General features: G+C 37.1%; 1 protein-coding gene across 1 annotated transcript in view; it reads left to right on the top strand.

Moving 5' to 3' along the window:
- The first annotated feature begins 8,391 nt into the window (after positions 1-8,391).
- Positions 8,392-25,028, top strand: part of B3GALT1 (beta-1,3-galactosyltransferase 1) — a 534,182-nt gene continuing 517,545 nt past the window's right edge. The window contains exon 1 of the mRNA XM_059167119.1: positions 8,392-8,713. The gene's annotated coding sequence lies outside the window, so the exon portion shown is untranslated. The remainder of the gene's footprint in view (positions 8,714-25,028) is intronic.

Here is a 25,028-nt window from a genome sequence, read left to right as displayed (position 1 = left end):
ATTATCCTTAGTTTATACAATAGGGAACTAAGGCACAGAGATATGAAGTAACTTGCCTGGGTAACACATTTCATAAGAGGTAGAACTAGAATTTCAACTCATTGTTAGTTGTTATGCTCCTAAAATCTCCATTCTTAATTGCTTCATTTTATTTCTTAGGAAGTAAAACACTTCAGATTTCCCTGCCATTACCCACTTGATATAACTGAAAACGTGCATGGGATGATTGAGATTTTATGGTTAAGTTTTCCAAACTGATCTGAACTGTGCTTTGTTAAACACATTTTCCTTTGATCACCAAAACTGGCATTTGTCTTGTCATACCACTATTACTTAATGTCCAGAAACCCCCATAAAAATCTATAACTTATTTGTGTTTATATCATTGTATACTAACCACTCACTTCTAGTGAATATTGACATAATGTATTAAAGACTTTATGGTTAATATTCATTAGTTTTTCATTAAAAGTCAAGCAAAGAATGATACTTGCACATTTTTTTTTGTTCTTTCTTTTCTTCTTTTAGCTGATGTAAAATTGTGTTTCATGTAATTATCCTATTACTCTTCAGAAAATCATGATGTTCTTCTCCCAGAGGCTAAAGCCCAACAAAAAGGATCTATGGTCTAGTGCCAATACCAGCTGTTGGAAATTATCTTTCAGCTCAAATTCGATCTGTCGCTTTTAGATTCCAGGGTCTCCTGTTTAATTCTCAGAAATAACAATGTTTTCAAAGACTAAAAAGACACTAATTAGTTACATTAAAGTACTTGATTTAAATGTTCTGTTAAGGGATTTCCAAGTTGCTACAATTGCTGAGACTTTATATAGCATCTAATAGGTTGTCCTGTTACAGTATCTTTTGTATACTTGACCAGAGGATGTAACCCTGGGTGCTGTTAGAAGGGTTTAGGATGGCATGTGGCTTAGCACTGGATTTATTCAGGGAGATTTATACTATAGACTTAAAAATCATAGGTCAGTGGCTTTATGAGAGTCGACCACCCAGGAGGGTGGGGGAGATAGTTAAATACAAGCAAAATAAAATACATTGTCATCTATCTTTCTTAGACATACTAACACTAAATTTAATATAGGATATTTCTAGAGTACCTAAAAGCTAACGGAGATGTTATAAATGTATCATGTTGGAAATCTGACTTATGTTACCCTGTGCACCCATGTTTGGCAATGTCCTTGTTATAAATATTTATAATTAATATCTCAGTGGAGAAGTGTTTGATACAGAATCAGAATTGCTTCTCTAAGAATGAAGTCCTCAAGTCAAGTACTAGACTGGTCTAACTGGTGAGTTTAATGTAAAAAAAAAAAAAATTGACTACATAGTATATACATAAAATCTAAGTCAAAGCACTAAAGGATACAAACGTGGAAGCCATTATCATTATAAGTTTTTCAAATTAAAAGAGTTATTTATTCAGAGACATTCACATAAACTGTTCACAGTTCATATTTTTGGGGTGAGAAAAGTCATCTGTAGATGAATAGAGCTGTAAGTATTTTAGAAAGGATTGTAAGCCTGGAACATAAAAATTGAGACTACAGAATTTCTAATATATATGTAAGCTAGATTTTAAGAAAATTTTGACATATGAAACCAGAGTTTTGCTTTATGATTAAATGAATGCCAATAAGGAAATTCGTGTATTTTTTAACACTTAAAAAAATTTACTTCTACTTTTTTTCTCTAATCACATGTAAAAGTACTTTCTGCTGGCAGCTAAGGGCAAATGGTCATGACTGTGTCTACATGCAAAGTTAACTTACATTCTGTAGTGTTAAGCACACAAACACATGCTCCCAACTTTTCAAAGCCTCAACAATTATTGGGATACCTGGGTGGCTCACTCAGTTAAGCGGCTGCCTTTGGCTCATCAGGTGATGATCCAAGGGCCCTCTGCTCAGAGGGTGGTCTTCTTCTTCCTCTCATTCTTCCTCTGGACTCTCCCTCTCTCTCCCTCTCTCAAGTAAATAAATAAAATCTTTAAAAAATAAAAATAAAGCCTCAAATATCTTGACGTAGTGAGGGCATAAAATATTTTCTTGGCTATTTTTATAAGGTCTTTGACACTGAGAGATGCAAGTCTATTTCATTTTTCCCTGTGAATGTAAATGTGTTCCATTGTTCTCACTTGTCTTTTGTAATCAACATGCAATAAAACAGAAATAGGGCTGGTTTGCATGCTTCACTTATCAACTAAACAACATAGCCCACCTATCCTTAGAATCACCAGGTCAACAGTCAGTATAATAGCAGACTGCAAACGAAATACTAAAATATGCTTGTGACTTAGCATTGTAGACAGTCAGAGAAGTGGATTTAAAATATCAATCCTGTTATGAGATATTATCCCACTGTTAAATACACACCAAAGGTTACTGAATATAAAGTATGCATGCAGCCAACCTCCATAGTAATGCAAATCCAAAAAAAAAAAAAAAAGATTGCTAAAGGAAAACACTTTAGGTTTCTCTTACACTATAGTTACAAAGACTAAGGCAGGCTTTCAGAATAAAGACTAATTTTTTTAAGAAAGGAAAAAAGCTTTACAAACTTAATTTCTAGAAAGTAATTATCAAGCTGCATGGTAGCATAAAGTCCTATTGATCGAAATTTCTCTTTCTGTATGAACTTCACAGACTTGCATGACTTGGCATCAGTAAAAGCTAATGATGATTCATGCTATTAGCTTCAGCAGCCACAGTCCCTAGGAACTCAGCTCTGACCTTTTATTAGCACTTTTTCTCCCAAGCAGATAGGATCCTTCTCCAGGCACACTTCCTAATCACCTTAAAACACCTGGAGAATTAGTTAAAAGCCTGATGGGGAGGGACTGAGATGCTAAGGGAAAATGAAAATTCAGTGTGAGGACACATTCTATTGTGCAATCTGACCAGAAGCCCTGGAAAATCCTGGAAAATAAAATTACATGTTAAAATTTCACTTATGTAAAGTTAAAATAGCCATAATCACAAGGACAATGTTAAATGTTACCAGTTGGTTTCAACTGTTAGCTGCAACCCCACCTTAACCCCTAAAAAATTCCCATGCAACATTTATGCATTCATTTTTCCTTGATTAAACATTTATCGAGCTCCTAGCACTACACTAGGCACCTAAATAGCATTTTGTTGTAGTGATGTAGAAGTCATTAATTTTTAAAAATTAATGTTTTAGTGTCCTCTGCTTTAAGTGGCTTCTGAAAGAAGGATTGATTAATAAAACTGTGGAGAACTGCTCTGCAAATTACTTGTAAACTTTGCTCCTTCTCTCCTTAGTTGTCCTAGTCCCTCCCTCACCCACCTACCATAGCTCCCCCACACATTCAACACACATGCACTTGTTTCCTTTCCACTTTTCTACTACATGACGGACCAATGTAATAGGCAGCTCCTCTTTAGTGATTAAGGCCAAAGGAGAAAAAGGAAGCTCATTATGATAAGAGGTTGGAAACAAACTGAGAATTGCTGGAGGAAGGTGGATGGGGATGGGGTAACTGAGTGACAGGCAGTAAGGAGGAGGTGTGAGGGGATGAGCACTGGGTGTTATATGCAACTGATGAGTCTCTGAACACATCTGAAACTAATGATGTATTCTGTGTTGGCTAAATGAATTTAAGTAAAAAAAGAGGTTGGATTCTCTTGTTCAAGCAAATAACCTACTTCAAAATCACAATAATTGAAGATGGACTCTATAGGGTATTTAAATAAATACCTTTTATTCAATTTTGATGATGGTTTGATTCTATAACATACATACTCCCGAAAGGGCTGCAAATCTGCAAATGACTTTAATGATAACAATAAAGGCTCAATAATTTAAGACTTTAGGTCAATCACGCTTCTTTATACAGCCTTCTGCATAAATCAACTCTACTGCTATTTCAAAATACTGAACTTAAAATCACATAATGTAATAGAAATATATTTACTTGAATGACCGTTTCCCCATTCTTTGTGGACCAAATGATTTTATCCTAATCACCCTACCATAACTGTCCTTTCAAAAGAAACCAAAGATCTCAATTAATCCATGATCTCTTGTCGATGTTTACAGTTAAGGTGATATATTCAACTTTCAGTCTTTTAACAAACTTACCTTTTATTGGAGTCCATGATACTAAATTACTTTTTATTGTCTTCCTAAATATCAGATTAAATTTTGCCACCACCCCCTAACCGAAAAAAACCCAAATCCTTATTTTCTTTTAACTATGAATGGTCTCCTAGGCTTGTTGATTTGTCTACATTTTATCCTTGAATATCTTTTTATGTTCTCTTAGTTTTCAATGACAACATCTCTGTTGATAACTCCCAAATCTCAAAAGGAAGGTATGATATGATGGGAAGACTGTTGGGTTAGGAATGTGAACATTTGTTTGGTATGGCGTCCTGTTGCCTATAAAATTTTGATGAGTGACTTTATTCCACTTAATGAGTGTGTGTGTGTGTGCCTGTATGTGTGTATGTCTGTGTGTGTATGAGAGAAAACGCACTGGTTCCGGTATGAAGTATATTTAAAAAAAAAATAGTTATGATGAACTAAATAGAATCTAATTCCATTTGGGTGGTTTTGCATCTTGATTTTGGTTCAATTTTTTAACACAAAAGACTTAAATAGTAATCTTTTAACATAAGTAAGAGCAATATCCATTGTGATAGATGTTCTAGAATTTAAATATGAAAACGGGCTTTATGTGGCAAAGTTGTCTAATTAATTATATTATTTGGGGAAACAGCTTTATCCCAGGCTAAACTGACCTCGAATATTAAATGAAATGGTTTGTCCTTCATTTAAATTAAGGTGACAGACTTGAAACTTGCATATTTCAACCATATTGGAAGTGGCATAGTGAAAGAACCATGGGAAAAACATTTCTGCTGGACAACATCAACAAATAAATGAATGTACCTGATAGTCAATTTATCACAAAATTGATAAAAGAACCTCTTTGGAACTTAATATGTTTCTTTGTAGAAGAAGGTATCACATGTCCTCGATGAATAGGTCATCATGAGAATGAAGCTCAGCCCCACTGGAGGGAGGATAATAACATCATGAAAGTCCAGTGCTCTACCTACCAGGAAGGGCTTTTCTGTGGCTTGCTGTTCCAATTATAAATTAATCCTCACATCTGGGAAAAGCAGCTATCGGGTTGATTTTATTGTTAATCTCTATTTTACAGACATGGAATGCTGGGAAACTTGAAGTGACTTGCAATCACTCACCCAGTCATAACCGGAGCTGGAACTAGACTGATTTCTTTCCTTTTCTTCAGTTTTCTGCCTGCTAGATCTAGCTTTTTTCAGAACTGATTCCAGTGAAGTGTTCAGTTTCTATTATTGATAAATATATATTTCAGCACCAATTAATATAATTTTTTTTTTATTTTTCAAGATTAGGTAAATGGTTATTGATTTAAGGAGTGCCTAAACAAATTTCTTTCTCCACTAACAAGATGAGTGAGTTCTCTCATTGCATGGGGAGAAAAACACACAAATGTAAGCAAGCAAAAAAAAAAAAAAAAGAAACATCATTTATTTAATTCAATATAACTAGCTAATTAAATACTGATATAATTAACACTAGACTCTCTATCCAATACATCCCGTGAGATTTATAGTAATACATAAACTAGCATAGTATGCATATTTTCAGCAACTTTAAAATTTTTAAATTTTAAAGTGACTTTCTTAATTTTTCTTTATTGATTTGAAATATTACATGGTTTTCACTGTTAGTAGGTTCTTAATTGTGCAGGTTTGTTTTACTCAGAGCTGCTTATTCATAGCACTAGTGATATGATAGATTACTTTTATATCTGTGTGCATGCTGTTGGTTTTAACTTTTTTTGCTTCTGTAATATGGTCATTTCATTATCTTAATCACTAAGGAATATGGTATGTAGAACTCATATGTTTTCAGGATTAATATTGCAAAATACCAGATAACATAAAAAGATAGTATATCTGAAAAATAATATACTTGTCAGGGCATGGAGAAGCGGTTAGAAAAATTATGTAAACACTGCCTATGCATATCGCAGTTTCTAAGTAGCATACCACATTCTGGAGTTTGATAACATCTTCACATTTAACATTCTTTAGTCAAGATTTTTCTTTTGCTTGAAGTTAATTCTTAATTTCTATTAGAGATCTAAATTGCCATTATGGTATAATTTTCTAATTTTAATACTTATTTAATATTTCTACTTTTTTCAAATATCAACTCTTTTCCCTATGAAGTTTGAATGATAAATCATTTTTTATTTTTTTTTCTACCACACTTAAACTCCATTGCTTTATGGATCACCTCATGTAGATGAGGGTATTCACTATAAGTTACACAATAACAAAAATAAACTATAAATAATAATTAGAAAAAACTAAATGACAACAAAAATCTTTTTTAAAAGCATATTTTTTAAAGATTTTTAATTTTTTAATTTATTTGACAGAGAAAGAGATCCCAAGTAGGCAGAGAGGCAGGCAGAGGGGTAGAGGAGAGAAGCAGGCTCCCGGCTGAGTGGAGGGCCCAATGTGGGGCTCTATGCCAAGACCCTGAAATGATAACCTGAGCTGAAAGCAGAGGCTTAACCCACTGAGCCACCCAGCCACCCCTAAAAATCTTCTCTTCATTAAAAATTCAAAGTGAGGGGTGCCTGGGTGGCTCAGTGGGTTAAAGCCTCTGCCTTCGGCTCAGGTCATGGTCCCAGGGTCCTGGGATCGAGCCCCACATCCGGCTCTCTGCTCAGCAGGGAACCTGCTTCCTCCTATCTCTCTCTGCCTACCTGTGATCTGTATCTGTCAGACAAATAAAAGAATCTTAAAAAAAAAATTCAAAGTGATATGTTACATATTTCTGGTTTTAGCCTAAAAAATAAACATCACTACCTCTTTTAGCACAATTGGTTCCTCAAGAAGAAATAGTCTAGCTCCCAAACTAGACTGGTCAAATGGCTGAAGGTGGGGGCAAGAGGCACAAGAACTGTGCTCATATGCATGCATTTTTGGTATACTAAAAGATGGCAATACACAACTCTATTTGCAATTAAATTTTCCATACAGTGCTCATAAAATTTAGGCAGGATTTATTTTAGATATCACAGGATGCAAGGAGTTATCTTAAAAGGGAGGTAAATGAAGAAAGAAGTGATTATTGCCAGAAAAAAAGATCACTTAAAATATAATTAGAAACAGCAGCAACAGCATAGCTAATACATACTGATTCCAATTGTCACCCAATCCTGTAGCTAATTCATGTACTTGGGTTTTGACCTTCAGGACAACCTTGTAAGAGAAGATAGAAAAGATTACTTGGGAAAGATCCACACCTCTTTTAAGTCTTCATGCAGAACTTAGTTTACTTTTTTTTTTTTTTTTTTAATGCAACATGAATTATAGATTTCGAACCCTGGACCATTCTGATGCATTTGCTTCACAAAGAAAGATCATCATAGTTTTGGGAGAACTGGTGTGGAAAAAGTTTCCCACATTTGTTTTCTTTTCCTTGCCTTGCTAAATCTAAATGACATCACTTATCTGGTGTTTGTGTCACACACACACGCACACACACACACACTCCTACTGTATTATTCAGAAGTGATTCGCCAAAGGTGGAGGGGGGGGAGCAAACCAGGTAGACTGACTGCTTAAACTATCTTTCTGCATTGGTTCTTGAGGCGTTTTTGTTTTGTTGAGCGGGGTGAAGGGAGGACAGTTTATTTGGAGGGAGGGTAAGGAAGGTCCACTCTGCCTACAACTTTGAGAACATTTCTCCATGTGCCTCTTTATAGCTCAGACACACTTCTGGGCGGATCACTGAGTGGTTCGGCAGCTCTGGAGTACCACTCTGCCGCTACCAAAACTGCCAAAGGGAGAAGGACGGGGGCGCTGTCTGGTGACTGCTCGCAGGATTCCTTCAAGGCGGCGACCACCTCCAGGGATCCGTTCTTCCACATCGCGGGTCGTACTTGGGACCCACGACCGCTCCACAGGGCTGCCAAGACTGAAGCGCCGGGCCGAGGCTCTGGAGACAGAGTCACCGCGGGGCGCCCTTTGCAGCCAAACCGCGGGCTCCTGGCATTCAGAAAGCGCCCCAGGCCCACCTCGGCGGGCCCGGCCGTCTCGCCGCACCTGGGGCTCCTGAGCCGGGAGTCCCCCACCCAGCTCCGCTCCCGCGCCCGCGCCTCCCCCCATCCCAGACCCCAGCAGCGTCGCCGCCGCTCCCGGAAACAAGCCTGCTGAGCAAAGGCGGAGGAAAACCTTGGGCCTTCCGCTCTGATTGGTCTCCCCCCGCCGCGCGGGGCGAGGCAGCGATTGGCTGCCGGGCGTTGTCAGTCGCCGAGGCCGGAGCCTTCGCCGGGGAAGCGCAGGCGGGCTCGGGTGCTCCGGCTGCCGCCGCGGCTGCTCGAGCTGGTGCAGCTGGGCGGGCTCGTGCGGGCGCCGGCGCCGCCGCCGCCTCCGCTGCTGCCCACCCCGCCGCGCCGCTGGCGCTGCCGGTCTTGCTGGCGGCCGCCGGGGAGGGGCGGCCGAGAGAAGAGCACGAGGAGGCGGAGGCGGCGGAGAAGTGATGCTGGCGCGGGGGATCCGGACAGCGGCAGCGGAGCAGCAGCATCTCCGGGACCCCGGCTGCAGCGTCCCCGTGGCCCGCTGGCCAGCTGAGCGGCGGGAGACCGCGCGCCCCGCGGGTAAGATCCGGCCCGGCGGCGCCCGCGCGCTCCCGGGACCGCCGGTGTTGTCTTTGGGGGTTACGAGGCTTGTTGTGCCCGGGGCATCCTGACAACGGTGTTTGGGACCCGGACAGCGAGTCCGGACGCACGGCGAGGCTGATGCCCGCGCCGGAGCCGCTCCTGTTCGTGCGTTCTCCCGTCGGCGCTGCCCGACTTTGATAGCGCGGAGATGGCATTGTGTGGGTATAAGCGTGTGTGGGCGCGCGGCTTGGGGCACTTCGCAGGGAGCGCGGTGGGTCCCCTCTGACGTGAGCCGGCGTCCTTCAGGGATTCAGGCTGCGTTGGAGTGAATAGGTTTGCCTCTTAGCTCAGCGGGAGCGAGAGCACGCGGAAAGCCCAGGGAAGTCCGCCGTGGCTCGTGAAGAGCCGGGCAAATGGAACTTTATTGCTTTAATGAAAAGACGGAGCTGTGCATCCAGCGCGCCAGGGGACAGGCGCATTCGCCGAGGCTTCCCAAAGTCCCACTTTGCGCCGGGGACTTCGGAGAGGAGAGGAGAGGAGGGAAGGGAGGGGAAAGTAACGGTTAGTCCGCCTCGCTGAAGAGAAAGACTCAAGGAAAGGAGGAGTGCAGCTAGGCTTGGGGAGTGGCGGCTTTTTGTCTGACGCGCCTGGTGGGGAGCTCATTCCACTTTTCGGGAGCGCAGATTTGGGGATAGAGAGTCCCGCCTTGAGGGGCTGTCAGAGGCCGCTCCTGGCCCGCGCCGGCGTGGGACACGCGTGTCAGCGACCCGACCGAGGGGCCGAAGCGGGGCGGGGCTTGAGCGGGCGTCCAGGTGGAGCCACTGCCTCTCTGGGCAGCCTCGGCCCGGGTATCTTCCGGGGTCGGGACCCGGCCTGCATCCCCGGGGCAGCTGCGGACTGCGGGCGGCTCTGCTCCCCGAGAAAGTTCCTGCCAGCTGGGGTCCGGGCAACCCAACCTAGGGCACGTTGACCACCAAGTGGAACCAGGTTTACGTACCCAGCTTCCTCCAGTGCCGACGCTGCTTTTATTCTGTATGAAATTATTTTCCCTGTAAAGCCTCTGGGAGTTGGACCCGCGCTGCAAACCTTTCTGCAGAAGGCGGATTTTATGCGCTGCTGTAAATGGATCGTGCTGCCGGGTTGAGTCCGAATCTCGTAGCTCAGTGGAGTAGTTTCTCCATCCCTCTTCAGGACGCACAAACTTACTCTTGGCGGTTGTTTTTTTTTTATGTGACCTGTGTCTCCTTAGGAGTCTCTGCTAGGGAAAGTTCCTGAAATACCTCGGCACTAACGAACTGTCCCTACTCAGGCGCAGATGGAGAGGGACTGTGGTCTTTTACAGAGACGACGGGGTGGCAGCGGGAAATGGAAGTGGAGAGGGCAGCTCCCAGCTTGCCAGCTAGAATCTTTGGAAACCCATAAATTGGCTCAGTACAGGGAGCCGGAACTGAGAACAGCACTTTCCCTGTTACGTAGCTCCTTAATCTCCTTTCCCTGGAAGAATCTTTCGCCCCCAAATACAACACAACACAACACAACAAAAATAAAACCCAAACCCAAACAGTAGAAACCACTTTGGTCAGGCTCATTTTGGATTTGGTAAAGGCCAAAGAAATGAAAGTGAGACACCTAATAGAAATCCGGGGGTGGTGGTGGTGGTGGTGGTGGTGGTGGTGGTTGGGAATCAGAAGGGAGCTGTCCAAAATGTCAGCATTTTTCACGTTTTTGATTGTAAAGGTTCAATTTTCTCCCAATTTTGTAATGTAAATTATTCTGTAGCGATGAATAACTTACTGGTAAACTAGCAGTGATATTAGTTTTTTGTCCGAAGATGGTTGTACGTTTTTCATCACTTAATTCGTGAACTGTAAATGGAATTTTTAATACTCTTTTAATTGAACACTTACACTATGCATTCGGGCTGGCAGAAAATTGGTAGTAAATGTTTTTCCTTTAGTAGTCATCACATGTGTCTTAAAAGTTGAGTTTTCTGATATAATTAAAGAGAGTATAGCTTGTGGTTGTTATGTTTCAATACCTGCTGCCAGGTGATTAATTTAATGTTGCAATATTTTAGTCATTCTAACTTTCAGGACTTTATTAAGATTATTAAACACATTAAGCAGCTGATTTTAGTTTTGTGTTCCATTTGTGCAATGCTATGAGATGGTAAAATAGTTTTCCCCTATGGATTGATATGGGGAATTTAAATTAAAATGTGTTTCAATAATTAATAATTTAAAGATAAGATTAAGTTAAAATCAAGTTATCAGTGTTAAAAGTGGAAATTTTGAGGAATATTTTAACTACTTAGCAAAGAAAGCGGTTTTTCACATGGCTGTAAAGTAACATCTTGTAAATCCACTGCATTATGTATTGGGCTAAGCCACAAGTCTTTAAACAGAAACAGAGCTTTTGTACTCATTTTAAGGAGTGTGTGGGTATTTTTAACCAGGGAAACTTTTACTTGGGGAGGTTTTTTTTTTTTTTTTCAAATAATTAAATACATTTTTAAAACCATATCGGACAGATGTATTTATCAAATGTAATGAAATACATCAAAGAACATAAATATTAGGGTAAAGCAGTAAGATCTATGACTGAAAGCTGATATGAGGCAGGATGTGTGTGTGTGTGTGGTGGAGGAGCACAGGCTTAAAGGAGGTAATAGTGCCAGCCATTTAGTTTATATGAGCAATTCAAGTTCTGCCAGTTCTGCAAATTCACTTCAGTTTTGACTTGTTTTGCTTCAGGGCAGCCCAAGAGCTCAGACTGCCATATTTTCTATATGGATTTTAGTAAATGTCAACTTGTTAAGTCTCTAGGCCACTAAATTCACTTTTTGACCTATACCAGATTTTACTTTCAACACTGAATAACTTTTCCAAAGATATCACCTTTACTATAAATAGTACAAAAATATTATGATCTTACCAAGTAAACATTTAATTTGTCAAATAGCCATGATTAGAGTTTCTATATTATTAGGTCAGGTAGCGAGGTTTATTTAATTTTATTAATAGCAGCTTGTTTTCATTTAAGTAATGACCAAATCAGTTTTTAATTGAAAACTAACACACTTAGGGGACTGGAAAACCTCAGCCAGTTTAGTGTATCAGAAATTCATTGTGTTGTCTCTCTGTCTCATGCAAACATACACACATATACTGGAAAGTCTCTCAGGATGAGTGTAAACACCCTCCATTAGAAACAAATTCACCAACCTACCCTGAATGATGAAAGTACTTTATAAGGCAAAAGCTCATCATCTTAAGTAATCTGTTACTAATTAATTATGATACTGGTTTGTTTAAAATTTAACAAATTCTATGTTTCTGTGATGTACAAGACACTCTTCAGGTTGCTTTGACTATATCAGAGAATAAATCACAAAGGCCCTTGCCCTCATGAAGCTTATATTTTATTGGGGATGAAATAGATCATAAACAAGAAACATAATAAGTAAAAAAGTACAGAATATTTATCTCTCTTACTGACCAGTTTTTTCTAAATCTCCATCCCATGGCCCCATCTCTTTGCATCTCATTTCTTTCCAAGTAATATACACCTATCCACACACCCCCATAAATGTACTCAGTCTAAGAATTGAAAGGTAATCATGGTGATAATCTAATACGTGTTACTCATGAAGCAATATATCTGAACAGTCACAGCACTATCTAAGATGAAGGTTAAAGGTAAGAGAGGGACGCAAAGGTGATTAAGCAATGAAATAACCGAATATCTGCCCTTTAAAATGCTTTAAAATCAAATTATATTTTTCAAAGGAACTGAAATGGGAAACATTATCTTTAACAAATTTGTTTCAAATTAACAGTATTTTGAACTATCCAAGTTCAAATCTATATAACGTCATTTAAAGAGGATGAGTGAATTAGAAGTAGAAAGGTCCAAAAGCATAATTTTAATGAAAAATTTTCTTCTTTCACATTGAGAGTGACGTACTCATGTACCTCTGTGAAAGTTGATCAAAAATTCTAGCATCTGAGGTCAAAGTTTCCCTAAAGTTGATGCATCAGAAAAAAAGACTCGTGATCCAATTCTCTAATAAAAAAATACCAAAGCATTTCAAATATTTCAAAATAACTTTGCCTTTATTTCAAAATCAACTTGGTTATCCAGGTAGTCCAATTACAGATAAAACATTGTGATAATTTCTCAGGTTCTATGATGCATAAAAGAGAGTATAACTATAATTCCAGTTTTACTTTCTGTACTTTCATGTCATTATTTCCTTTAGGGGCTTGAGCTTACAGCTCCAAAGTTCTTTTTTTTTAAACCCTCATATGAAGAAAATCAAGAATCTAGCTTGACTTCCAATAATTGGTTTGTGAACAATATTTTCATATTAGAGGAAAGCTGAAATTGTATGCTTAAGAAGCTGTACTATATAATGAACTAATGCCAACGTATTCACAAGTTCTATTATGACAAAATATTAACACTAACACAATGCTAACATTCATTTCTGAGTGGATTTCCATCATTTAAGAAAAAATCTTCAAGATTGCTGCTTTATAATCCAGTTTTAGGAGATGGAGAAAAGTCTTCTGATAATACTATCACAATATTTTATTTATTTAGATTTAAGAATCTATATACTGTCAGCTTAAGCCTTTAATTTTTTTGCCTGTTTTTGTTTGTTTATTTGTTTTGTTCTGTCCCAAATGCAAAACCTTAGGAAAACAGTGTTGTAATAAAGCAAGTAAACCAACAGTAATCATCATGCCTTGCATACAAAGTCAGCTCTGGCTGATGATGAAAATGTTAGATGAGAGCTATGTAGGGGCCAGATATTTACACCTGGGAAGAATTTCGGTCATTTAGACCAACCTTCCCTATGTGTAAGGGAAGAACTTTACTCTTGGAAGTTGATAATTGCCCGAAGTCAGTTGAAAGTAGAGCCAGATCTAGAAACACTGCTTGTCAACTACTAAATGTGTAAGTTAACTCCATTCCAGTTGCTTATTAAACAGCTCTACATTTTATAAAATAGTAATGATAAGAAATAACTGCATCCACCAATTTGCACATCTAAGTATTTTAATAACTAACATAATACTGCATTGTATTAATATTACGTTGGGATCAAGAAAATGATAAATTGGGATGCATTTAGAAATATCACCTAAGATTTATAGGGCTGGAGGTAAGTTTGTGTGTAAAATACTTATAATTAATTCAGCTGTTAAATATTTATGTCTCTAACATAGGAATTTTTGTTTTTTTTCTTTTAATTTCCAAAGGTCTTTGGACTTCAAAGTAATCAATAGGTGAGCTTCAGGGATTCCAAGAAATACCGAAATTGTTTCCAAACTTTTTGCATTTTTGAATGTTCCATTGTAAGGAAAAATTTTTCAGAAAAGCTTAAGAGCTACTGCTTTAGTTAGCTTAAAACAAAAACAAAAATCAAACACAAAAGCAGGCAGAAAGGGGAACATGTACAGATAGGGAGAGGGCTTTAAAGAACTAGTACTTTTCTGACTCAAGAAGAAAGAAAAAGATAAGGAAACCCTCCTGCTAAATTCCATTAGAAAACAGCTCCTACAGTGGTTGGAAGAGCTGCTTCATTGCCCTAAAATTCAAACTTGCAACTGAAGGAATGGTTTAGTTCTTGTAGTTATAAAACTGCACTTGGTTTTGAGTTATTGTAGTTAGCATTTTGTTTGGTCTTTAACTATGAAATATTTTCATGACATACATAGATGACATCAAGGACTGAATCAGTTCCTCATGGGACAATAAAATTTGTGGGTGATTTCATCAGGGCCTTTAGCACTCAGTCAGAAAACTGCCAGAAATAGAGTTTGGTTGTTAACATTTACTTGTAATTTACTTACTATTAGACAAGAAAAATTACACTAGATGTACACAGTGCACTATGAATAGGCTTTATGAATAGAGCATACGAACTAATAGCTAGATTCCACTCTACATCTGTCTGTGCCAGTCAGAGTGCTGGTGAGTTCCCATCATAGCCCATCACTACTTTAGTTTCTGTATCGGTAAAATGATGATAGCATTACATACATGCATACATGTATATAGGCATTCATATACTTAGACAATCCAAATTTATATCTGAAGAGATTGTTGCAAAATTTAGAGATTCTGAAGTTCCCATGAAATAACCAATAAGCTATAATGGGCAAAAAGTGTTTAAATAAATAAAGCATTGAGACAGAGTTGAGCTATCAACTACTAAAAGATATTAAAAACGTCAATAATTAATACAGTGTATCAACATGCAGACAAAGAAGATACAAAGTCTGAGATATGTGAGAATAAAGTGTAATACGCAATAATCAAAAGTCTGTGAGAAAATAAAAAATGATCAATATATGGTGTTGGGGAAACTGAGTAATTATTTGTCAAAAACATACACTCCCTATCTCATATTGCATTCCAAAATAAATGTCAGATGAAGCAAAGAGTTAATAGAAAGAAACTCTGATTCAAGTTAGAAGAAAATAGAGACCTCATAAACACAAATACAGTGGGACAAATATAAAGATATGACCTTATTAAATTTAACAGTTTTAAGTCAGAAGTGCCAAAAGTAAATAAAGGAAACATTTTCAACACAAATTGCTAATAACAGTTTCATATTCACTGTTACAAAAACCTTTCAGTGTTTTCTTCTATTAGTGGACTTATCTCAAAATATTGTCATTCCCAATTTATATCCATTCCCTTTACTATCTGAGAACTTCTTGAAAAAGAGAGATTTTTTTTCATCATTTTCCCCAGTGTCTTGAACATAATTGGGGAGTGAGAGGCCTTGTTATTGGCTACTAGAAAATTATAAGTATACCAATACAAAAAGAGAAAAATAATCTACAAATCCCAGAAATATATAAGGCTAATATGCATCTAAAATTTTAAGTTAATGATGAAGAGTACTACCACAGATTTTTAAATGGTAGTACTTTTTAGTCCATTAAAACAACAAAGATTACAAGTGAAGGTTGATTCATTAAAAAAAAAAAAGTTGATGTAGATGTTGAAGATGAAGGTAAACTGCAGATTCTCCCAAATTTCTGGTAAGATTATTCATTGGTTTTTACAGAATTCTTCCCTTGCATGCTCCAGAAATTACCTGTGACTAATGTAAGGAATAAGATCCACACTAAAAGAGGGTATTTTGTAGGTTACAAAATAAAAAGAAAAGAAAAACAAATTAATATCAACAGAATAGCTACAGAGATCATGGGAGAAGGTGATGAAATCTTTGCCAGGTACCATCACTGGGATGAATCAGCCTCAGTCCTTTTCTGCCCACGTGTCAGTTTGCTTCAGGACCAAATTCCTGGAATGAGAGATATGACCTAGCTCAGGTTTCATGCCCACAGTTTAGTCAGTGAATCATTGGGCAGTCTTATCAAGAACACATTCAAAGGAAAATCAAGACACTGTTACCAGGAGAAGGGAAACAACAGATTTTCACTGTGTGATTCAAAAGCCTTAAAAATGTTCCCTTTGTTTCATTAATACCACTTCTAACTAGAAATACACACAGTGTCATTAAAAATTTGTTTGTAGTAGATTAATAGTAAAAATAATTTATTTGGCCAATAATAGAGGAATGATTAAGTTATGGTGTATAATATTAAATCATAAATTTGAAAGGTTGAATTGGAAAATGTTGATGAAATAATTGTGAAAAATGCAGAATGCAAAATTTATTATGCAAGAAGAACTGACATTTACGTATATAAAAAGTCCTGAATAAGATATTAACGTTTGTTTTGGGGAAAGTACTGGGATTATGGGAATTTTACTTTTATGTGTAGAAAAATATTCTTTGCCAGGAGCAGGCACTGCTTTAATAATCACACAAAAATCTATATTAAAATAAACAAAAGAATAATTAGAGAAATGATAGTGGTTTAGGGCTTCCAGACAAATGTGTTGGAAGCAAAACATTGGACTCCTATACTTAATTTTGAAAGGAAAGGAGCGAATTATACAATATCCTTTTTTTTTTCCATATTATAAGTTACTGTAAGTGAAGTTTGACTAAGTTTCCTACTTTGAAAGTCAGGAGTCATATTGGACTTTGCTTTTCAAGTCTTTATCTCAGTATAATAGAATTGGAAATGTGTTTGCATTTTATGGTTCAAATGAAGATTTTTATTGGCATAAGAAGTTAAAAAAAGAATAAAAGTGATTACATGTACTGATATGTGTGTGTTTTTCATTAGTTACTCTGCTAATACTCATTAGCTCATGCTTAAATTGAGGCAATATGAGCTACTATATCTTAAGAAGATAAATTATAGTCTGGTCCAGCTATTTGTTAAGTACAATTAAGTATTCTGTTAAATTTCATTATCCCAAGACGGAAAACCAGGTGTCTTTATATAAACTAGAGAGCAAATATAGTTGAATGGTTGAATTTTTTTTTAAAGATTTATTTATTTGTTTATTTGACGGACAGAGATTACAAGTAGGCAGAGAGGCAGGTAGAGAGAGAGAGAGAGAGAGAAGCAGACTCCCCGCTGAGCAAAGAGCCCGACACGGGGCTCGATCCAGGACCCCGAGACCACGACCCGAGCTGAAGGCAGAGAGGCCCAACCCACTGAGCCATCCAGGCGCCCCTAAATGTTTTTTGTTTTGTTTTTTTTTTTTTGGTTCATACCTACCGCTTAGAAATTACACATACTGAAGAACAAAGGGGTCTCGATATAGCAATGGGTGGAATTTTCCTAAAAGCATAAGTATGCTATTATTATAATACATTTTTCAATAGCAGTTTACTCTGGCATATTGGCTGAGCTCTATACAGAATGATTTTGATGATCTTGTGACTTATACTTGAACAAGTAATGCATTAATTGGAAAAGAACAGAAGAGGAGAAAGAAAATTGGCTGATCATTGGTCCCTCTAAAAGCCACCACTTTCTTGTGACTCATGGAGATGAACAATCTGATAGCTAGTTCCATTCCAGGCTATAGGATAGGGCCAATTTTGTTGTTATTATTCACTTATTAAATTAATGTATACAGTTTCCAAATGGATAATATATACAAAAAACACACAGTAAAAATTCTCTCTCCTCTATCCTTGTCCTTTACACTCAGTCCTCATGCCCCCCAATAGGTAACCACTCATTTGTTGCTTAGTGTATTTTCAGAGATTGCCAAGCCCATACAAACACTAAACTTTGAAACTTTCTTTTCCATTTCTCAGCTTCTATACAGATGGTAACATTTTTTTACATACTTTTCTTCCTGCTTTTTAAACTCAGCAATCTTGGGCGACAGTCAAAGTAGGTACATTAAGTTTCCTCATTTTTAAGCTCCATGGTATAACATCTGTTGAAACTACCGTAATTTATTTGTTATTAAACAGTCCCCTCCTGATGAACGGTTTCATTTTTTCAAATATTCTGGCTAACACAACCAATGCTGTCATTAATAACTTTCTGTACATTATTTCACATATGCAAGAATCTGTAGGACCTAGACATAGAATCACTGGATTTAGATATATATGTTTGTTTACTTTGAAAACGAATGTGTGTTTGTTTTCTTATTCGATTATCTTGCTTTTCTTGTCTTCAGTTGCATGATTAATAATGCTGAATGAGGGGCGCCTGGGTGGCTCAGTGGGTAAGGACTCTGCCTTCAGCTCAGGTCATGATCTCAGGGTCCTGGGATTGAGCCCCGCATCGGGCTCTCTGCTCAGCGGGGAGCCTGCTTCTCCCTCTCTCTGTCTTCCTCTCTGTCTACTTGTCATCTCTCTCTAATAAACAAATAAAAAAAAAATAATGCTGAACGAGACTGGACCCAAGACTTCCATTCATCCTATTTCCCTAGAGACTCCTGCCCAGGTTTACACTTCTCTATCAGCATGCTTTGTAGGTATGCAATTTATTGTGAACTAATTTTGTTTGGTGATCTTCCAGCATCTGCTTAACCATCTTGGCCACAAATATAGCTATGAAAATAGGGAAATTTTGTCAGATTGTTCCTTAATTTCAAATCTTCTCTTTTCCTATCCTCTGGCCTACTAGACTAATAAATTATATGAGCATTGTGAGTGCTTGATATTCATCTACTAAATGACAATATTAAAAATAATCATGTCCCATGTTGGCAAGGATGCAGTGAACTGGATGCATTCAGAAACTGTTTGTTGCAATTAAAATTGGCACAGTCCTTTTGAAAAGCAATTTGGCAGCATATTGGGGAAAAAAACTACAAAATATTCATACTGTCTGATCCATTAATATTCCTTCTGGGAATCTATCCTAAGGAAATAGTATAAAATATGGAAAAGGTCTTGTGTTTGAAGATGTTGATGGATATATTATGTAAAATATAAAATCAGAAGCAACTCAAATGGCCAATAATATATCTAGGCATGTAAAATTGAGGATAACATACAACAATTAAAAGTAGATATGAGAATTATAATAAAATAAAATACATATGCTATAATGTTTCTTGGATAAAACATGGTACAAAATTACATATTACTCCTACCATAGCTGTATAAAACCTGCATGTAACAACGCTGAAATTACAAATGGCTTGTAAAGTGGTGGGAAAACAGGTAATTCATTCCCTATCTTTTTATTCCATTTTCTAGAATGTTTTACAACATTTTAAATTTAAAAAAATTACACTTGATTTTTTCCCTTTTGTCTTTGATATTTTGCACTGAATATAAATCATAGTGTTTGGTTATGTTCTTTACCACTACTCAGTGATGTGTGATTTTTTATCTTTTATATAAAGGTGAGTTTATCCTGGACTGTGCAGTGCAATGCATGTTTTCTTCATAAGTGCTCTCTCACTTCCTTCTATACATCTAAAGACATCTTAATCACTGAACTTCTTTTCAGTCTCATTCCTTGTGATAGATATTTTTTCTCTTTGGAAGAAAAATTCAGATATTTTGAACAATCCTGAACATGCCTTTTACCTGCTTCTTAGACTTAATCTCCCAACTTTCTCCCCTCCGCTCACTAAGCTTCTATCATGCTGATCTTTCTCCTTATCAAACACTCTAAGCCAAATCAGACTGTCTCCTAATTCTTAATTAAACTCTACATATTTCATTAAAATATATGCAGGGAAAGTTAATAACCTAGCAAATATATCATGCACATAGGATTAGCCTGTGGAATAGATGGACACTAGATAAGCTTGCCCATGACAGTTGTGTATCTTTAAGAAAAAGCAAATAACTAAAATACAATGAGAAAAATACCCCCCCCCCCTTTTTACATATGAGTTAGTTTGTTAAGTTGACGTGAAGTAGGAAGGGAAAATGTGAAGTATGTTTTTCCCCCACTAGCTCTTTGGAAAATGAATGTGGTGGCATTATCTCTCTTTACTGAAGTGCATTTTGTATTGTAGACTATCTTGTTATCTTTGCCCAGTTGATTATCACATTATCTTCAAAGTGTAAAGCTCACAGTTAATTTCAAGGAGACTGCAATGAGAAGAGTGTCATCTCATGTTTGAAGCACTGTTTTACAGTTCTGTCTACTTATCTTTCCTGTCAAGTGAGCTGATTTTGAATTTCTTCATAATAAAGATGTTATTTTCTGAGATGGTACACTAGTGATAATGGGATCATTTTGAAGTCACAGTGGAAAGAAATGCTTTCTAGAGGACTTGCTTTGGACAATGCCCCATCTACGGCCGGCCAGGACTATCATCTGAGGCTTGGTCACATTTTAAAGAATACATCATGTTGTGCTTAATTTTTTTAAAGACTTTATTTATTTGAGAGACAGCAAAAGCAAGACAGACCACAGAGGAGGAGAAGGAGAAGCAGACATGCCACTGAGCGGAGAGTACAATGTGGGGCTCAATCCCAGGACCCTGAGATCATGACTGGAGCTGAAGTCTTTTTTTTTTGTTGTTTCTTAAAGATTTTATTTATTTATTTGACAGAGATCACAAGTAGGCAGAGAGGCAGGCAGAGAGAGAGAGAGAGAGGAGGAAGCAGGCTCCCTGCTGAGCAGAGAGCCGGACGTGGGACTCGATCCCAGGACCCTGGAATCACGACCCGAGCCGAGGGCAGAGGCTTTAACCCACTGGGCCACCCAGGCGCCCTGAAGGCAGGTTCTTAATCTAACTGACTGAGCAGCCCAGGTGCCCCTCTGTTTTGCTATAAGTTCAGAAACCTTCCTCCATCGTACATTTTAGCCATATCACTGCCAAGATCTTCTCTTCCCTTGTCTTTTCCTAGCCACACTCAGAGATTTCACTTTCAAATTTCCCACCGACACTGGATAATAGCTTCAACTTGTGAGTATTTTTATTAAAAAAACTTTGCATAGCTTGAAGGCTCTAAAAACACATTTATTTAAAATTAAGTTTATAAAAATTAAAATAAAATAACATTTATAATTAAATGTTTAGTCCATGATTAGGAGTAGGGGTGACATAACAAAATTGGAAAATAAAGTTAAAATATCATTTTAGTAAATGGGACAATAGTTCCTGCCTCATTGAGCTTTTCACTGAGAGCTTTTCAGAGTAAATAACTTTGGAAGTGTTACTATGTGTTAGTACTAGTGTTACTATATGTTAATCATTTTATTGACATAATATGACTTCAAACTTAGCAAAACCTTAGGAGGTAGGTTTTCCATTTTATAGATGTTGAAACTAAGAACAAGATAAAGGTTAGGTAATATTTCTAAGATTTAAAAGTGTGTTTTGGAGAGAGCCAGGGATCCAACACCAGAGCTTTGAACAAAAAGTGTTCTATTTTTGTTAATTGACTTTTAGCATAAAGTGATTGAATTTTCAACTTTTCCCTCTGCTGAACAAACTGAATAAAGGAAGTGAAATTTATGATATACATACATACACACATGTTCATAAATGTGCTTATGTATATGTATATATGAATATATGTGTATCTAAATCTATTTATATCTATTGCAAGAAATGAGATTTCAAGAAAACAGGCCCAGGTTAGTCTAATAAATAGAAAAACAAGTCCATCTTCCTCTAACTTTGACTATAATTTCTGTCTTATTCATGTTCTTTGTCATATAGTATACTATGCTGTTTTACTATTTCACATTGCAATTTAAAATGGAGAAATGAAGTGAGGGATATTTAAAAATCAAATTTGAAAAATCCTCCAATAAGATTCCCTCCAGATAGTCAGTTTAAAAATAAAATTAAGAGATTTGGCTGCTAACCAAACCTTTGGTTGGTGGGGAGGGAGAATGGGAATGAGGAATTGAGTGCATTACTACTATTAGATTTTTTTTTTAAAGCCTCATTTTAGGGTGATAGTTTATTTCATTTTTTTAGTTGGTGATGGGAAAATGATATCCCCTACTTAATTTTCCCCTATAACTCAGATAGGATTTCAAATCTATATTTTGCCCTCAGTATTTCATATCACTATTTATGATGGCTGATCATTTTCATGTATATAAAATTCTGAAAAATATCCAAAAATATCTAAAGCAAAGATTTTAGTATTCAGAAACTCAGTGATTAACTCCTGTTTGAACTGATGACTTACACCTGAAGCCTTGTTTCCTAGCTCTCTTAAAGTCATATTCATTGTCACATTTATATCTGCAGCTTTACCACTTGCAAAAGTAATTTACCCAGCAGGACCTAGCTTAACATCTGAGGGGCCATGAATCACAATCATGACTTTTTAAAAAAAATTAAACATATTAATGTTGTATTTCAAGAAACTGACTTCTCATAGCTTCTGACTGAAGACTATTAAGTGTAACTTGGTCTATATTTGATACTAGATGCTCCAGAACAGAAAAGGTAGATTCAGCATTAATCATTATTATTGTTTTTCTTTCCTCACATTTGTTTTGCTTTTTTTTCAGTTACTTTTTATACATACAGTGCTAGCTCAAAACTAAATTATTGTATTCTAAGATTTCCCCCCCACAAAATAGCAAGATTTTCAGAGTTCCTCAGAATGAAGAAATAGATAATATGAAAACATAAGAAAGATGGAGACTCAAGAGTTTATGTACTTTAGAATCATATATCCATGTCTTGGATATTACTTCATATTTATGAACCACTTCTTATGTGTGGCAAAATTAGTGTAGGTTATATGTGTAATTGTATGTTCTAGTGGTCATAGTGACATGGACCTTCCTTTTAAAAATTATTTAGGTTGCTTTCTAATCTTAGTCATCTAATGAATTAGAAAATAATGAATATCCATGTTATCTTCAAGTCACATTATAATTCCAAGAACCCAGTTCATTAACAATGAAGGGTGAAAAGATAATACCTTATAAACCAATTTAACTTTATGATTTTGAAAAATTTAATTTGGAAAATACATATATAGCAAAGTTAGTGTTATATTTTCATTTTTCAAATAGGTATACCATAATCAGAAAGAAGTATATAGATTCTTTTCTCTATTTATGTATTTTACTCACATTTTGTTTTTCAGCAAATGCTGTTGTCCAAAACAAGCGTGAACTACAATTCAACTGAATGAATAACTAGTGCATTAATGAATATTTGGATATCATACACAATGCAATAAGTATTAGTTTTAACAGAAATCATGTGCATACCACAAAAACAATGAACAAGAATATATACAAAATTTTCTGTGTAGACATAAAGAGTGAACTGTTTTCTTTTTAGCAATGTGCAACCTTGTTTATGATTTAATTTTTTTCATTGGAATGCATTATTTTCACTGAGCAACTCATATTTGTCTAGTGAGCCAATATCTTCATTGCAGAGTATGTATGTATGTATTTATGTATTGGCTAGCTTAAAAAACTAAAAAATATTTAGCCTCAATTATAGTTCTGTATTCAACTCTAGTTTTAGTCCCTTTTATGTGCCAGATTTTGTTCTAAGGGCTGAGAATGCGAAGTCTCTACATTCTCATGGAGTTTACATTTTATTTGGTGAGGAAGGTAATAGACTGGGGGAGGAGGCAGGACAGGGGAAGGAGGAGAGAGGCAACATAGAAGCAATAGAATAGCATATCAGGAAGTGTGAGTGCTATGAATAAATACAAAATCAGGAGCTCCTGGGCTGCTCAGTTGATTAAGTCTCTGACTTTTGATTTAGGCTCAGATCATGATCTCAATCAAGGTCATAGGATGGAGACCCTGCCACACCCCATGTTGGGCTCTGTACACTCAGCCAGAAATCTGCTTGTCTCTCTCCCTCTGCTCTTCTTCCTGCTCACTTCACTCTCTCTCTCTCTCAAATAAATAAGTAAATAGAACCTTAAAAAATAATAAAAACAAAGAAGAAGGGCATAGGCACTAATAGAAGTATGAACTTTAGGTTTTAGGTAAGGTTAAGGTTTTAGGTAAGGTTAAGAAAGGTTTTTCAGAAGATGTGATATTGAGCAGAGACCTGAATTTAAAAAAGGACCATGCCTTGTTCCTACATTACTATTTGGGAACAAATCCTCCAGGTAGAGATGCTGTGGAAGGAATAAGCCTGGTGTGTCAGAAACACTTTAGTCAACCTAGTGCTACTAGAGGGAAGGAGTAAGGAAGAATGGTAGGTGAGATTGGAAAGGTAAGGAAAATAAGCCCTTTGTAGTCTGTAGAAAGGATTATACACTTGGAAGTGTCAACAGATGGAGGGTTTTGACTAGGAAGATGGGTTGATGGGTTTCTGGCTGCCAGGTGTAGAGCTCACAATAGGAAAGAGGAGGCCCAGTAGGAAAAGATTTAGAGCTATTTCAGAGATCCACAGAGAGAGAATGGTGGTCTTGGAAACAGGGAAGAAACACTTCAGCTATGTTCAAGCACTTTGAGTATGAATTATCTTGTTTGCTAATGTCTGGCTTTTGATTTTACGTGCTATATGAGGATAATGGCAGAAACCAAAGTGCTGTGGACTCACTGGGGAACAGTATTGGACACTTATCATGTATGTGCATTTTATATTTCCTAAGGCAACTTATCAATAATAAAAACACCTAAAGATTTGACTATGTGAAAGCTAAATGTGCTATTAGCATTTCCAACTTTTCTTCCATTTAGATTTAATTCCTACTATACAATTTATCATTTTATATGCTTTCTCCTCCTCATTTGGTTATTGCTTACTGACCTGCAACTTCTGAGAGGAGACATACTCTGTAGTTACGCAGAGAATTTTACTGTGGACATAGAATTTAAAATGTTTTAATCAGTCTGAGCTATGAGTTGCCAGAGGCAGAATTCCAATTCAAAATAGGTTAGAAAAATTTATTGGTTTGTATCACTGAGTGACCTAAGGGGTAAATTCACTTGTGGCAGGATCAAAGTTTTCCGACCAGGGGTGTGGAGGTATTCTG

Source organism: Mustela lutreola, chromosome 3 (assembly GCF_030435805.1).
Source record: "Mustela lutreola isolate mMusLut2 chromosome 3, mMusLut2.pri, whole genome shotgun sequence".
In the NCBI taxonomy this organism is placed as follows: domain Eukaryota; kingdom Metazoa; phylum Chordata; class Mammalia; order Carnivora; family Mustelidae; genus Mustela; species Mustela lutreola.
This window is presented reverse-complemented; position numbering and strand designations above follow the sequence as displayed.